Source organism: Poromitra crassiceps (genome assembly GCF_964638095.1).
Source record: "Poromitra crassiceps genome assembly, chromosome: 15".
NCBI lineage: Eukaryota > Metazoa > Chordata > Actinopteri > Beryciformes > Melamphaidae > Poromitra > Poromitra crassiceps.
The window spans coordinates 6020084-6035047 of record NC_139634.1 but is presented as its reverse complement, the minus strand read 5'-3'; positions in this window follow the sequence as shown (position 1 = coordinate 6035047).

Genomic DNA, 14964 nt, shown 5'->3' with positions numbered 1-14964 from the left:
GTCCCCGCCCCCTGCAATAGACACACTCAAATCTGATTTGGGTGATGATCAGCACGTCCACACTGAAGCCACATCAGTCGAAAGCAGATTGGAAACTACCTCCATATGTGATTTGGGACAAGTGACACAAATCAGGCTTGGAGCGTCCAGACTCATAAAACCAATCTGGATAGAATCATTAATAGGTCACTAAAGTTCACAAATCGAATTTGGCCTCCTAGTGCGAACATGGCCAAATGTGTGTGTGTGTGTGTGTGTGTGTGTGTGTGTGTGTGTGTGTGTGTTTGTGTACACACATATTTGACTGGCAGATTGAATGAGGTACTGTAGCAAAGCAGGGAAGAAGGAAGGGAGAGACAAGTTACACGAAAGAAAAGATAGGAAAGAAATAGCGTGAACTCAATCTATTTTTAGTCCAAAGGTCCTGGCTGAGGTTTAGATTGATTCGACCCTGCAGATAAAATACACAAAGAGGTTTATCAGCCTTTCCCCAGCAGAATGAATGGTCCTGCTGTCCTGCAGGATTCTGACAGGCCCGGCCCGGCCCGGGCAGCCTGGCAGTGACAGAAAAACATTAGGTGACGATGGCTGCATTTGATTGGCTCTCTCACTCAGTGGAAAGTCCTTTCTATCACCGCAACTCGCAAATCTCCCGATCTTTTCGTTTCAACACAGCAGCGTGAATATTTAATAGAGGCTGTATCACCACCAGTACCAACAATTGAAACTAGACTGAAGAAGACAGGAGGTGGCTACCATGCTCACAAAAATGGCTTTGATGTCCGGCGCTTCCTAGAGGCCAGATACAGTATGTGATGGGCAGGACATGTGTTTGTCCAGGAAGGCTCACTTGACAGTGTTGGGGAGATTATTGTTCGCCTCTTTCAGAATCCTATAACAGGATTTTTGCAGATTTAAGGATTTGCTCAATTTTGATGTGAAATGTTGGCAGCTATGCTCTGGCTGATAGACCATTTCTCTCTATTTGAATAGGAGCCAACACCATTTTCAATAAATATGTACAGTATGCCATAGCAGCAGTCATTTAAATAAAGATACTGTATATCTTGTGTCTGTCTTTATATAGCATAATCACATTTGACTTCCAGTGGCTATTTGTCAGTGTTATCAGGCTTATTGCGTCTCACCTCTTAGGACTTATGGGACACTTGTATTCCTTGTAGTATGTTTGGTATTAGCTATGTATGTGTAATTCTATGTATAGGTGGTAGGTAGCCTATGTGTGTATGGGCATGTATGTATAATTAGGAGAATGTGCTATATGTGTGTGTAAATTAATGCATGTATGTGTGTATGGATATGTACTGCATATGTTTACATATAACGTAAAGGTATAAGGGTAAAGGCATTTAACAAGCTAGTTAGCTTCAGCCCTAAACCCTTTCGGTCAGCCTTATGTATCCTCTTTTGTTTTCTGTTTTTTATTCTGTGAATATTCTTTTCTTTCTGATCGAAATAAACTAAACTAAACTAAACCTTTAGGGGCAGTAATGCATTGATACACTGAATGTCAGTTTAAATTCCTAAAGGGCCTCTTCTCTCAGGGCCACTTCAGAGTTTACTGGACCGTTCCAACTGCTATCAGCTTTCATTTATCTTCTCACCTGCACTTTGTTTGAATTAGGCTAAATCAGAAGCAGCATAATTATGCGCAATTCATGTTTCTCATGGGTAATTCCATTTTTGCCTGAATACTGTGATATATATTAAAATATTCAGCTAAATATTAACACTACCGAGACTGAAGTTTTAAGAAGCTTTGAATCCCCCATCATAATAAGCACTTTACTTCGTAATGTTCTTTTTACCTTTTGTGCCTTTTGTTTGTTTTTTTTGCTATTTCATTTTGATGTTTTCTTTTACATTATTATCTTGCAGCACCTCGTAATGTTGGTTTTGAATATTATTGTCATTACAATAATAGACAGGTGATTATTCTTGAAAGCTTTTTATCCCACTTTTCACTCTAACAACAGCAACATCAACAACCATGTTTTGATCAAAGCAACATCTGCTTTTTTTATCCTCAAAAAGCCTTTTGGACAACAGAAGCCTCCTGCTGGGGAGAGGTTCTGCTCACCTCAGGAATACTCTGTGTGTGCGCATAATCATGCAGAGAACCAATTCACTCCCTATCAATTCAACTCACTGCAAATATAAACAGACATCTTTTCATGTTCTGCTGCAGGAGGAATATATTTGTATAGAGGAACCACTAGTAGTAAGATAGCCGTGCACGGTGTAAGATTACAATGTCAGCTTGTGAGGGATTTATGCAATAGTGCTCCTATTTCCACTACATTCATTGATCCTGGCTCCCACCAACACCATTGATATGGTCCTCTAGTGCTCTTCTCTGTTGTTATGTGGAGGTGGGATGTTACTGTGAAACCCCAGATTGTGCTCAGGCACACAAGGGATACACTACTCTGACTACAGTGGTTACAGTTCCAACAATGTTACTGTGGTCAATTCTGCCAAGAGAAGTATAGACAATCACCATTTGCATAAACAAGCATCTTGATTTTTCTTTATTGATTGTTTTTACATAAATAGTCACAAACACAATTCCATGAAAGAACAAATAGAAAAAAAACAAGAGCAGCAAACCAAAACATCATAGCATTAGTTATATTATAACTGATACATACAGCATAATGATAGAGATATTAGATACATGTGTGACAAATACTTTGATAAGGCAAAGCCAGTTGTTCACGTTTGGCATCTGTCACGTTATGAAGTCTGCTTTGAATCCACCTATAGATTGCGTTGTTGTGGGCGGGTCTCGAACCTTTTTGGGGGTAGTCTGTACAAATGTCATGATGTCGGTAAACTTTCAAAAGTCAAACCCGTTCCAACTCTTTTGGACTGAGTTGTGATTGATGCGAGTTATTCATACACTGCGCACTGTCGATCCATAACATTAGGTCAATATGCTCAATGATCTGGTCTAGATTTCCTACATGTGACCATAGAGGTGACCAGATATTATAGATAATAATAAAGAATTGATGCGTTCTCTGGTGGAGTTTGCGTGTCCGTTTCTCCAAGTGTAAGAGAATGAGTCAGTCTGTCAAATATCTTTTGTAAATTAAATTGGCCCTCGTTAAAAGACATACCGTAAATTCCGGACTATAAGCCGCGGCTTTTTTCCCGTTTTTTTGGCTTTTTTGGCCCCTGCGGCTTATATAACGGTGCGGCTTATCTATGGATTTTTTCCCAAAAAAAAAAAAAATCTCTCTTTTTTAGCACTCTTTCTAACTATAAATCCACTTCTGTTTTAATTTCCTCTCTTGCCCTCTTTTCACCACACCGCGGACACTGTGTGCACTGTAAAAAAACAACACAGGTGGTGTTGTGTTATGTTGTTTTGTTGAAATGTTAATAAATGGGAGCTTCCTCAAACAGCCATCTCTTTCCCGACAATCCCCTCTGTGCATGAACCCTTACATATGGTAATTAAACATTAAAACACAAAAAAAAAAAAAAAAAAAATACCATTAACACATTAAGTGCCAGAGACGGACTAATTCGTCTTACATAATCCAGCGCTTAAGTGCCAAGGACGGACTAACTCGTCTTACATAAAGATTTTTTTTTTTTGACAGTGGGACATCAATCAACCGCTTTTACATCTTCGAGATCACTATTGGAGCAAGATAATGTGTATAATCTATTTTACCGACCCACTAAGTGTTGACAGTGCTCCCCCAGACGACCGAAATCAAAGAAAAAACTGCCGCGGGACCAAGCCGTTCAAGGAAATGCCGTGGCGATTTTACAGTAACAGACTTGTCTTGCCTGAGAGCGGCCGCGCACCGGCAGCAGCACACAGAGAGCGGAGAGCGATTTGCAAAATAGATCATAGGTGAAACACACTTTGAAACACCTCAGAAAGGCCAGAATCAACATCTGCCCATCGCCCACGCATTCCCCGGCCCATCTTGACTCGCACAAGGAGCGTCTGCACGCAGGCAAGCAGGCAGGCAGGCACACAGGCAGGCAGCAGCAAAAGCGCTTCTGACACGCCCGCTGTACAGCGGAGGGAGGAGGGAGGAGGGAGGAGGGAGGAGGGAGGAGGGAGTTTGAATGAGAGGGGTGTTTCCTGTTGTTATGGAGGAAATTACTGTTCAAAACTATTGTTTAGAATGTCTGACGGTCTTACTGATGCCAAAAATGAATGGTTAAAGTGACTGTTTCACAAAAAGCCATTTATCTCTGAATAAATTTCCAGACGCTGAAACCATGCTGTACTCAACGGCTAATATCTACATAACTACTAACTCTGCAAACTAACTCTTTTAGACAGAGAAAGCACACATTCTATTAGTTATTTTTAGATGATTGGTGTTCATGAATTCTTAACAGAAAAGAATCCTCGGCTGTCTCTAAAATGAGCCAGAATCGTCAAAAACACCCCTGGCACAACTTACCTACAGGAATGAAAACATGGCTGGCATTCAATGTGTTAAAACACCCGCGGCTTATAGTCCGGTGCGGCTTATATATGTAAAAAACAGTCAACTTTGCAGGTGCGGCTTATAGTCCGGAATTTACGGTATATCAAAGTACCTACTGTATATGGCCATCACCTCGCCTATAATTACCACCGTCATGGCTGCTCACTTCAACTCATCTTATATTTATGGAAGTACATGTTGAATAAGAATCTTTTCATAGATATTAGCCCATTCCTTGTTGGTGAATGTCCCCCATTGTCCTCTCATACCCGCTGCAATGACTCCGAGGCGGTGCCCATGTTAGCTACACATCGTAAATATTAGCTATGATACGTCCTCTAGCTGTTCAGTTAGAAATTTATTTTTCTCCTCTGTCACTTTGAAACAAGTGTCCATCTTTATTTTGGCTCTCTAAAAAAAACTGTCCAAAATGGTGGCACTCAAAGATGTTATTATTAGAAAGATAATTTATTTTCCTTTTTCAACTTTTCTGTTGAAATGATTTTGGAGACCTGCAGTAAAAAGGGGTGCTGCTGACATCATGAAGCATCTTCTAATTAATTTGCCGCCACAGGGAGTCATAATACAAAGTGGACAGAAACCTACTGATACAGCATCGATAATGAAAAGTAAGTCTCTGCTCTCAGCAGTTTTATAAAAAGCTTCGACACACATTTGACACACATTTGAAATCCACAGCTGTGCAAACCCCTCTCATGTGAAAACCAATATTAGGTGGAATTGATATCATGTCATTCCAGAAGCCTGCTCGGGAATTCTTAAAGGAACACTCCGCCCATTTTCAACCAGCTTTGTATCATTAGAACATCAGTAGTATATCAGAAAACTGTAAACTGTTTTGAAGTCTGTCATTTAATTTGACAGTTATTGAGTGTTAAAGTGTGTGGACCAGTGACATCACTGGTCCACACTAACTCAACTTAATAACTCATTAACTCAAATCAACTCTCAATAACTGTCAAACTGAAGTCATTCATCTAGTTTGACAGTTATTGAGAGTTGATTTGAGTTAATAAGTTATTAATTTGAGTTAGTGTGGACCAGTGATGTCACTGGTCCACACTTTAACACTCAATAACTGTCAAATTAAATGACAGACTTCAAAACCGTTTACAGTTTTCTGATATACTACTGATGTTCTAATGATACAAAGCTGGTTGAAAATGGGCAGAGTGTTCCTTTAAGGTTGTGGTGGATTATTTTGTCATCTAGCCAGAAGACACAAGCCAGACCTGTTCGTCACTAAATGCTCCAGCTATGAATAATGTCTGAAATGGTCGTCACCCACTGTCTGACTTCTCACAGCAATCATCCAATGACACACAGCTAGGTGACTCCCCTCACAACAATCATCCAATGACACACAGCTAGGTGACTCCCCTCACAACAATCATCCAATGACACACAGCTAAATGAATATATTATAATACCTTTGTGTTTCTCTAGTTTTATTGTTATGTTTCACTCTCTGCCTTTATCCTTGTTCTTGCATTTTATGTTTCTGTTTTTACATCTGTTTCTGACTTTGATCTCGGTCAAAAAAAGCAGAGAGTTGCGACTTCCAGACTCATGAGAGCCAACTTGAAGAATCGACTCTTGGGGTCAAACCTGAAACCTCCACCACTTTTCCCCATAGAACTCAAACTTCTTTAGCGTAGCTCATTGTGCGATACTTGATTTCGCTAACATATTTATGGAAGATAAAATCTCCTTTAGATTTTCCTTTCCTACAGCTTGCAGTTAGGCTATCTCATCCCCAGTTCAGTCTTAGCTTGCAGACATCTTCACTGCACCAACGGTGTGTTGATGCATGGTACTAGCATTAGCGAACAAATTCTAATTAAGAATGAATTTGTAGCTCAATATTCCACATTAAGAGGCAAAAATCCAATTAATAAATGCCTAATTCACAAAGCAAGGCACTTAGGGGGGGCGTTTTTCTGTGTTTTCATTGGCAACCTCATCATTAAGTTGATACGCGTTCTGCTGCGTTTGCGTGTTAAGAAACTGTAAAAGCAAAGACGTCCATTAGAGATGAACCACAACCTCAATTCAAGGCTATTTAAGGAGTCTAAATCCAATTCAAAGGCATAAGCAGAGATTGACGTCATTATGATTGGCTTCTATAATAGAGGATTTATATAATAATTCTGAGTAGATTATCTTTTCTGTGGTTGACAGTCAGACAGACGCACAATGAATTTGAAAGTTCTTTAGCGTCAGCGTCATCCTCTGTGAGGCGGAGATCACACAAATCATTTCAACAAAGATTAGAGTCAACCTCCCCTGAATAACAATGATCTAATTCACCTTGTGCCTATAACACCTCGTGTTAAAGGGAGAAAATAATAATTCTATCTGAGCAAATTGGCTGGCTGGCTGGCAACGGAGGCTATAGATAAAAACATAAAATCAGGTGGAGATAATATTAAAAGAAAATGCAACTTGTTTAGCCTCTCCACAAGGTTCTCAGCGGTATGTCGAATTTTCCTGAACGCTACTGCTGCTTTCAGCTCCCACCACATTAGCTGAGATAACCTTCATCTTCAGCTGAGGTGACCTTCATCTGTGCTCTCAGACGGAACTCATTTCCTGTGTATTTGCTGCATAACAGCCCATCCTGTTCCCACAATTAACTAGAGGCTTAAAAGGGCATCGCTCTCTCCTCAGTGATGCAATTAAAGACGAGTTCAGCTCCACAAAGAACCTTTGATCACCACCACACACCCCTACTTCACACACCTCTGGCTTACAAAATCACTTCTTTAGACCTGATCATACCGGAAGACCCGTTCCACACACTGCCGGCTTGTGACATGCGACGTCCCCCAAACTAATGATAAAGACATCTGTTAGAAATGCCCGGGAGGGTAATTCAGTGTAAAATTCTTCACCGGGTGCATTTGACCAAAGTCCGACTGGCTAGGATCTATGATGACATCGACCCTACTTGTGACAGACGTCACTCGGCCCCTGCCACATACATTCATATGTTTTGGTTATGCCCCTCTTTGCACAAGTATTGGACAGAAATCTTTAATACTATCTCGGAAAGTGTCGGAGTGACACTCGAGCCTACCGCTCTAACAGCTCTTTTCGGAGTCCCTCCCCCGACAGTATCATTATCAAAATACCAAGCAGGCTTTGTGGCCTATACGACGCTTTTAGCAAGGCGCCTAATTCTATTCAAATCCGTTAGCCCACCTTCTCATTCCGTATGGATCAGAGATATTCTTTATTTTATTAAATTGGAAAGAATTCGGTGTACGATGAGAGGCTCGTCAACTAGATTTTTGAAAACATGGGGATTCTTTTTTAGGGTGGTGGAGGGTTTGCAGTTTCCTGAGATCCCAAAGGACTGATTTCTGTTTCTCTGTGATGTGTTGGGCCTGATGATGTCTGTCTGTTGTGCTGTCTTCTCTTCTTTTCTCTTGTGTGGGTGGGCTGTGTAGATTATGGATATTTGATCATGTACTTGTGCACTGTGTTTCTGATGGGTGATCGGATCAGACTATGTCAATTATTGTTTTACTTTTGTTTTGTTGTTGTTTTTGTTAAAAAGGAAAAGGAAGTATCTCAGACAGGGTCGTATCTACGGGTGGGCCTGGGTAGGCACAGGCCCACCCACTTCTTGCCCTGGCCCACCCAAAAAAAAGAAGAAAAAATTAAATTGGTTGTTTTCTAGAGGCAAACTTGCTCCTGCCTTGCTAGCCAATGGTTTTGTAGCTTAAAAACGCAGGGCACATCATCTCCAGAGTCTAATGCATGACAACTTCATGACATCTAGGAATTTTGTGCGCGTTCCGTGCAAAATTTCGTCATGCAATTCCCCCACCAATTTTGTCCAGGCCCACCCAATTTTATCCAGGCCCACCCAATTTTATCCAGGCCCACCCAATTTTGTCCAGGCCCACCCAATTTTATCCAGGCCCACCCAATTTTATCCAGGCCCACCCAATTTTATCCAGGCCCACCCAATTTTATCCAGGCCCACCCAATTTTATCCAGGCCCACCCAATTTTATCCAGGCCCACCCAATTTTATCCAGGCCCACCCAATTTTGTCCAGGCCCACCCAATTTTATCCAGGCCCACCCAATTTTGTCCAGGCCCACCCAATTTTGTCCAGGCCCGCCCAATTTTGTCCAGGCCCGCCCAATTTTGTCCAGGCCCACCCAATTTTGTCCAGGCCCACCCAATTTTGTCCAGGCCCACCCAATTTTATCCAGGCCCACCCAATTTTGTCCAGGCCCACCCAATTTTATCCAGGCCCACCCAATTTTATCCAGGCCCACCCAATTTTGTCCAGGCCCACCCAATTTTATCCAGGCCCACCCAATTTTGTCCAGGCCCACCCAATTTTATCCAGGCCCGCCCAATTTTGTCCAGGCCCGCCCAATTTTGTCCAGGCCCACCCAATTTTGTCCAGGCCCACCCAATTTTGTCCAGGCCCACCCAATTTTGTCCAGGCCCACCCATAATTGAATTTCTGCCTATGCCCCTGATCTCAGGGTGAGAAGATTACTTTTGTACTGTTGCTGTTAGGGAGGGTATGGTATAGCTATTTGTTTTTCCTCTTCTTTTCCAGTGAACCTGTTTTCCTACGACCGTATACACATATCTTCACCTTTTTTTTTTATCTAGTCTTTCCAGTCCTATAACAGGCAGTGAAATTGAAATACTGATGTGCTGTATCATCTATGCCCTGAAAACTTCAATAAACAGAAATGTGGAAAAAAAAGAAAAATGCCTGGGAGGGGTGATAACTAAAGGTCAGGGCTGGATGAAATTCTCCCCAGGAACGGACCCTGAGGCCTGGCTATATATGCGGAGCAGAGCAGACAGACTGGCCCCTGGCCTCTCTGGGTGCCTGAGGCGTCTGGCCACTGTGGTCGCGCGGGGGGGGGGGGGGGGGGGGGGCCTTAGGACCAGCCAGCCCAGCCTCTTCTTCTCTCCCGCATCACCATCCTCCTCCACCCCAACATCCCTCCGTCCAGCATGCTGGCCAGAGCCGTAGCCATGGCAACGGGCCGGCGCCAGGCCTGCCGATGCCCTTGGGGACCGGTTCCTTGACAGAATTCCTCTGTGTCCTCTCTCGGTATAAAAGGTCGGCCCCCCGCTGCTGAATGGCTGTTTATCTTCTCCTCCGGCCCCCCGGCTACGTATCGCTCTCTCTCCACGCCTGTTCTCTTCTCCCTCGCCTCTTATTTGTGAATGCTGCACCTCATCTGGGAAACGAGTATCACATTTCTAAAGCGGTAGATTCACATGTTCTGCGATTCGGAGATGGCGTCGCATCCGTGAGGCCACAGGACAGAAAAAAAAAGAGACGCCATTAAGCTTAATTTATACTTATTAGAAAGTGTCGCTCAGCACATGGTCGCAGACGAAAAAGAAAGTGTCGCTCATGGTGTTGCATTTATACTTCAGTGAACGTTCGCCTCGGTTCAACGGGTCACGTGACACTCGAACGCTATAAGCAGACAGCCAAGAGAAGAGAGGGAATGGAACGCACAGTGAAACCACCTCGGAGCGAGACAAGATGTAACGTACTTGGCTGCAGGCGCATATAAACGACACACAACCACACAACTCACCTCCTCTCTCTCTGGGAAATTGGTCACGATGTTCTTTGTGATTTTCACGAAGTCATACATCAAGGACAGGCTGATAAAAATAGCGGGGACACGACGTTCATTCATTTCAATCGAGCGAAAACCCAAACAAGGAAGTCAAGCGCGTGCCGTCTATATAGCCAATCAGACTTGCGCGACACATCGTGACGTAGTCAGCGACACTAGACATTTCACCAGGTAGCAGACGCTGCTGCTCGCCGACACTTGAAAGTGTCGACTCAAATCCTCATTTCTGTCGGCGACCGTTTCAAAAGTGTCGGCAGACAAAGCATCAATTGGGCTTTACTCAACATATTCAGACAGATGAGACTTATGTGTCTCATTCAGGTAGTCAATTTGAGTTAAATTGGTGAAATAATGGTTATTATTTGTGGGTCTGTCGCTGGATTTCAGCTGTGTCCTCCTGACCCTGAATCACGAGTCACTCATGAGTTTGACCAAGCCTGAGGAGAGTGTAGACGGTGACACCGCTGAAGCCTGAGGAGAGTGTAGACGGTGACACCGCTGAAGCCTGAGGAGAGTGTAGACGGTGACACCGCTGAAGCCTGAGGAGAGTGTAGACGGTGACACCGCTGAAGCCTGAGGAGAGTGTAGACGGTGACACCGCTGAAGCCTGAGGAGAGTGTAGACGGTGACACCGCTGAAGCCTGAGGAGAGTGTAGACGGTGACACCGCTGAAGACTGAGGAGAGTGTAGACGGTGACACCGCTGAAGCCTGAGGAGAGTGTAGACGGTGACACCGCTGAAGCCTGAGGAGAGTGTAGACGGTGACACCGCTGAAGCCTGAGGAGAGTGTAGACGGTGACACCGCTGAAGCCTGAGGAGAGTGTAGACGGTGACACCGCTGAAGCCTGAGGAGAGTGTAGACGGTGACACCGCTGAAGCCTGAGGAGAGTGTAGACGGTGACACCGCTGAAGCCTGAGGAGAGTGTAGACGGTGACACCGCTGAAGCCTGAGGAGAGTGTAGACGGTGACACCGCTGAAGCCTGAGGAGAGTGTAGACGGTGACACCGCTGAAGCCTGAGGAGAGTGTAGACGGTGACACCGCTGAAGCCTGAGGAGAGTGTAGACGGTGACACCGCTGAAGCCTGAGGAGAGTGTAGACGGTGACACCGCTGAAGCCTGAGGAGAGTGTAGACGGTGACACCGCTGCCCTTTCAGACGACAACAGCGCAGGCTCTGTGAGTGATGGTGAGGAGGAGGGGGTCACTGCTGGCCAGCATCCTCAGCAGCAGCAGGGATATTTATATCGTCTCCTCCTTGTTGAGGTCACAAATCTTGGCTTCTCCGCGCTGCAGGAGGGGGGCGCCGAGGAGTCATTGACATTCACAGGGGCACTCCGCGATCACACACACACACACACACACACACACACACACACACACACACAGCTGACGAGCGGCCGGTCACTGGCGCTCCTCGATGACGCAACAGGAACGGGTGTCCTTCCCATGGATGTATTAAAAGAACTGGATAGGGGACGAGCCACGCCCACCCATGCATTCGGACGGAGGCTGCTCACTGGCGCATTAAGTCATCATGGGGGGGGGTTTTACTTCCTGACCATGCGGCCTAAGGCGAAGTGCGTATGTGTGCCATGACGTATTCCATGACGTCTCCCACCCCTCCCAGCCATGGATGTATTAAAAGAAGAAAATACACCCGTATACGGCTCTTTAGTGGCTTCTGGAGAAAAAAAAGGCCCCATCAAAAATTCTTTGATAATTAAAAGAGTTGTTTTATACTTTGAGTGACACCTGGAAAAAATTCCCCTGGCTGCCGGGGTCCCCATGCAAGTGGATGGGAATTTTCCTTTCTGGGCTGCATCATGGCGTCACGTGACTTGCAATACAGAGCTTCGCCACCATGTTCAAATGGCTTCACAGCCCAGCGCTATTCCTGGGGGGCCTTGGTCCTTCGTTCCAGCGACTGGGAGAGGGAGACAGATGGTGGCAAAAAGGAAGATATGCAGTGTTGGGCAGTAGCTTGCTACAAGTAGCGAAGCTACATAGCTTAACTACATTTCTCAGTAGCTTGGTGGTAGCTTCACTACTTTTGAACCAAGTAGCTTTTCCAGTAGCTAAGCTATTTATAGACCCAAGTAGTTTGTAGCTTCCCGCAAAAGCTACAAGCTACTCGCCAGAGAAAATCCACGAGCAAAGCACGCAGTGGAGATTTCTGCTGCGGTTTGGATTAAACAGGAGGAGACATTGCATTATGTCAAGTGTGCCTGTGTAGCCAATAAATGAAGAAGATGTTCAGGTTTTATTGTCTGTTTTTGAATATTGTGCCAGTGAGAGTTTCAGTGTGTTTTATAATATAATAAACAATCAAAATTAGATTTTTTTTTGCCTGCCTATTTGTTTGGTGGAAAGTTGTTCTTTGACATGAAGTTGATTATATGTGAGAAAAACAGTAGCTTTGATGTAGCAAGCTGCTTTTGCCATGTTGCTCGTAGCTTAGCTTGCTACATTTCTCTGGGGATAGCTTCAATGTAGTTTAGCTATATTTAATCAAGAGTAACTGATAGCTTAGCTTACTACATTTTCCAAGTAGCTTGCCCATCACTGAAGATATGAGACGGATAGGAATGTGGAATATGAAGGCAGAGAGAAATGTTCTGTCAGAATGCACCGGGTGGAATGAAAAGACACAATCATCATTCTCAGTCAAAAGAAACGCGTCATCTTTTTCAGAGGCACCGCACAGCTGCAGCTTCATTTGTGGGCGCCGTGCTGTGCACCTTTGATACAGACAGATGATCCTTTTGCGAGTCAGCTGAATGCTGCTGAATACTGACGTTCTTACGTCAATGCAATCTTTTTTACCCATTGATACCTCATGCAGCATTTGTGTGTGTATCCCTTTAAGACCGGTTCGCGGTCTTAAAGGGATACACACACAAATGAGGGATACACACGCAAATGCTGCATCAGGGTGATCAATGGGTTAAATGACGAGTATAATTGAAATTCAAAGCGCGTGCTACGTAATGACGTTTTAGTCACGGAGTGAGCTCCATATTAAGCCTATCTACAATACATCAGCCATGACAGTGAGTGATCAGTAACGCACCAGCAGAATTGTAAATGTGCCAGTTCTCCTCCGTAAGCCACTGTTATCACAAAGAACAAGCGACAGGAATATGAATGTGAACTATTGGCGATGGTGTGTCTGTGACTCACCCCGATATTATTGACAGTTGGTTCTGTCCGCCTGGTGCACTCAGCAAGCTCTTTGTTCGCTCACACATATCACTTGTTTGAACTGTATCGCCAGTCTGCTTATCTGGCTCTCCCAGTTTGTGCCGTTAACATCCCAATCAATGTCTCGTCTTTAGCCAGCAATCATCATCACCAGTCCTAGATCACTGATAGCTTCAATCTCTCTGTATCTCTCTCTCTCACACACACACACACACACACACACACACACACACACACATGGACGTGCACACACACACACACACATGGACGTGCACACACACACACACACATGGACGTGCACACACACACACACACACACACACACATGGACGTGCACACACACACACACACACACACACACTCCTTTTCACTTTGCCACAAACACATAAACCCACGTGCCACACACACACACACACACACACACACACACATGGACGTGCACACACACACACACACACACACACACACACACACACACACATGGACGTGCACACACACACACTCCTTTTCACTTTGCCACAAACACATAAACCCACGTGCCACACACACACACACACACACACACACATGGACGTGCACATACACACGGTCTCTCAGTCATTTTGCTTTCAATACCTCCCACGCAGGCATCTGTTAAAAGAGGCATGTGTCTCTGCAGTAGCTTTGTGTATCCTGGCACATTCAGACGCTTGTGTGCATTGTCTTCATAATTATGGTATTTGTAGAGGCTGGCTTTCAAATGTTAGATGCGTTCAACACAGATATTTCAATGAGCTCAGGAGGATGCCGACATGTGCAAATCTACATCCACATCAATATAACGCTGACGTTTAGAAGGAAATGCACTGGAAGACCAGGTCTGGGATTGCGTCCACACAAGTAAAATTTTTCTACCTCACATTTATCATTTTATTTTTCTGTGTTCGCAGCATTTGGAGATGTGCTTAGACAAGCTGTAGCCTACTCTCAACAGCAGAGAATGAATGGAACCCCAAACCCCTGCCTTGACTATTTTCAATGCAGTGGAGTATCTATTAATTTCTATGAGCAATATTGCTTCAACTTCTCTTCTCTCTTTTTTTATTATTATTACTTTTTCTGATTCCCCCCCCCATTTTCTCCCCAATTGGACTTGGCCAATTTCCCCCTGCTGCCCCGGTCGCTGCTCCACCCTCTGCCGATCTGGGGAGAGCCGTAGACTAGCACCATGCTTCCTCCGACACATGTGCAGTTGCCAGCCGCTTCTTTTCACCTGACAGCGGGGAGCTCCACTGGGAGGACGTAGCACGTGGTGGGAGGATCACACTATTCCCACCAGTTCCTTTCCGCCCCGAACAGGCGCCCCGACTGACCAGAGGAGGTGCTAGCGCAGCGACCAGGACACATACCCTCATTCCGGCTTCCCACCCGCAGACACAGCCAATCGTGCCCGTATGGACGGAGGTAACACGGGGGCGCGAACCCGCGACGGCTCGTGTTAGTAGGCAGGGAATCTACCGATACACTACCCGGACGCCCGCTTCCCCTTCTCTTCTAACACAACATTTTGAGTCCTGATCCCCCCCCCCCCTCTCTCTCTGTTGCCCCTCCCCCTCTCTGTTGCCCCTCCCCCCTCTC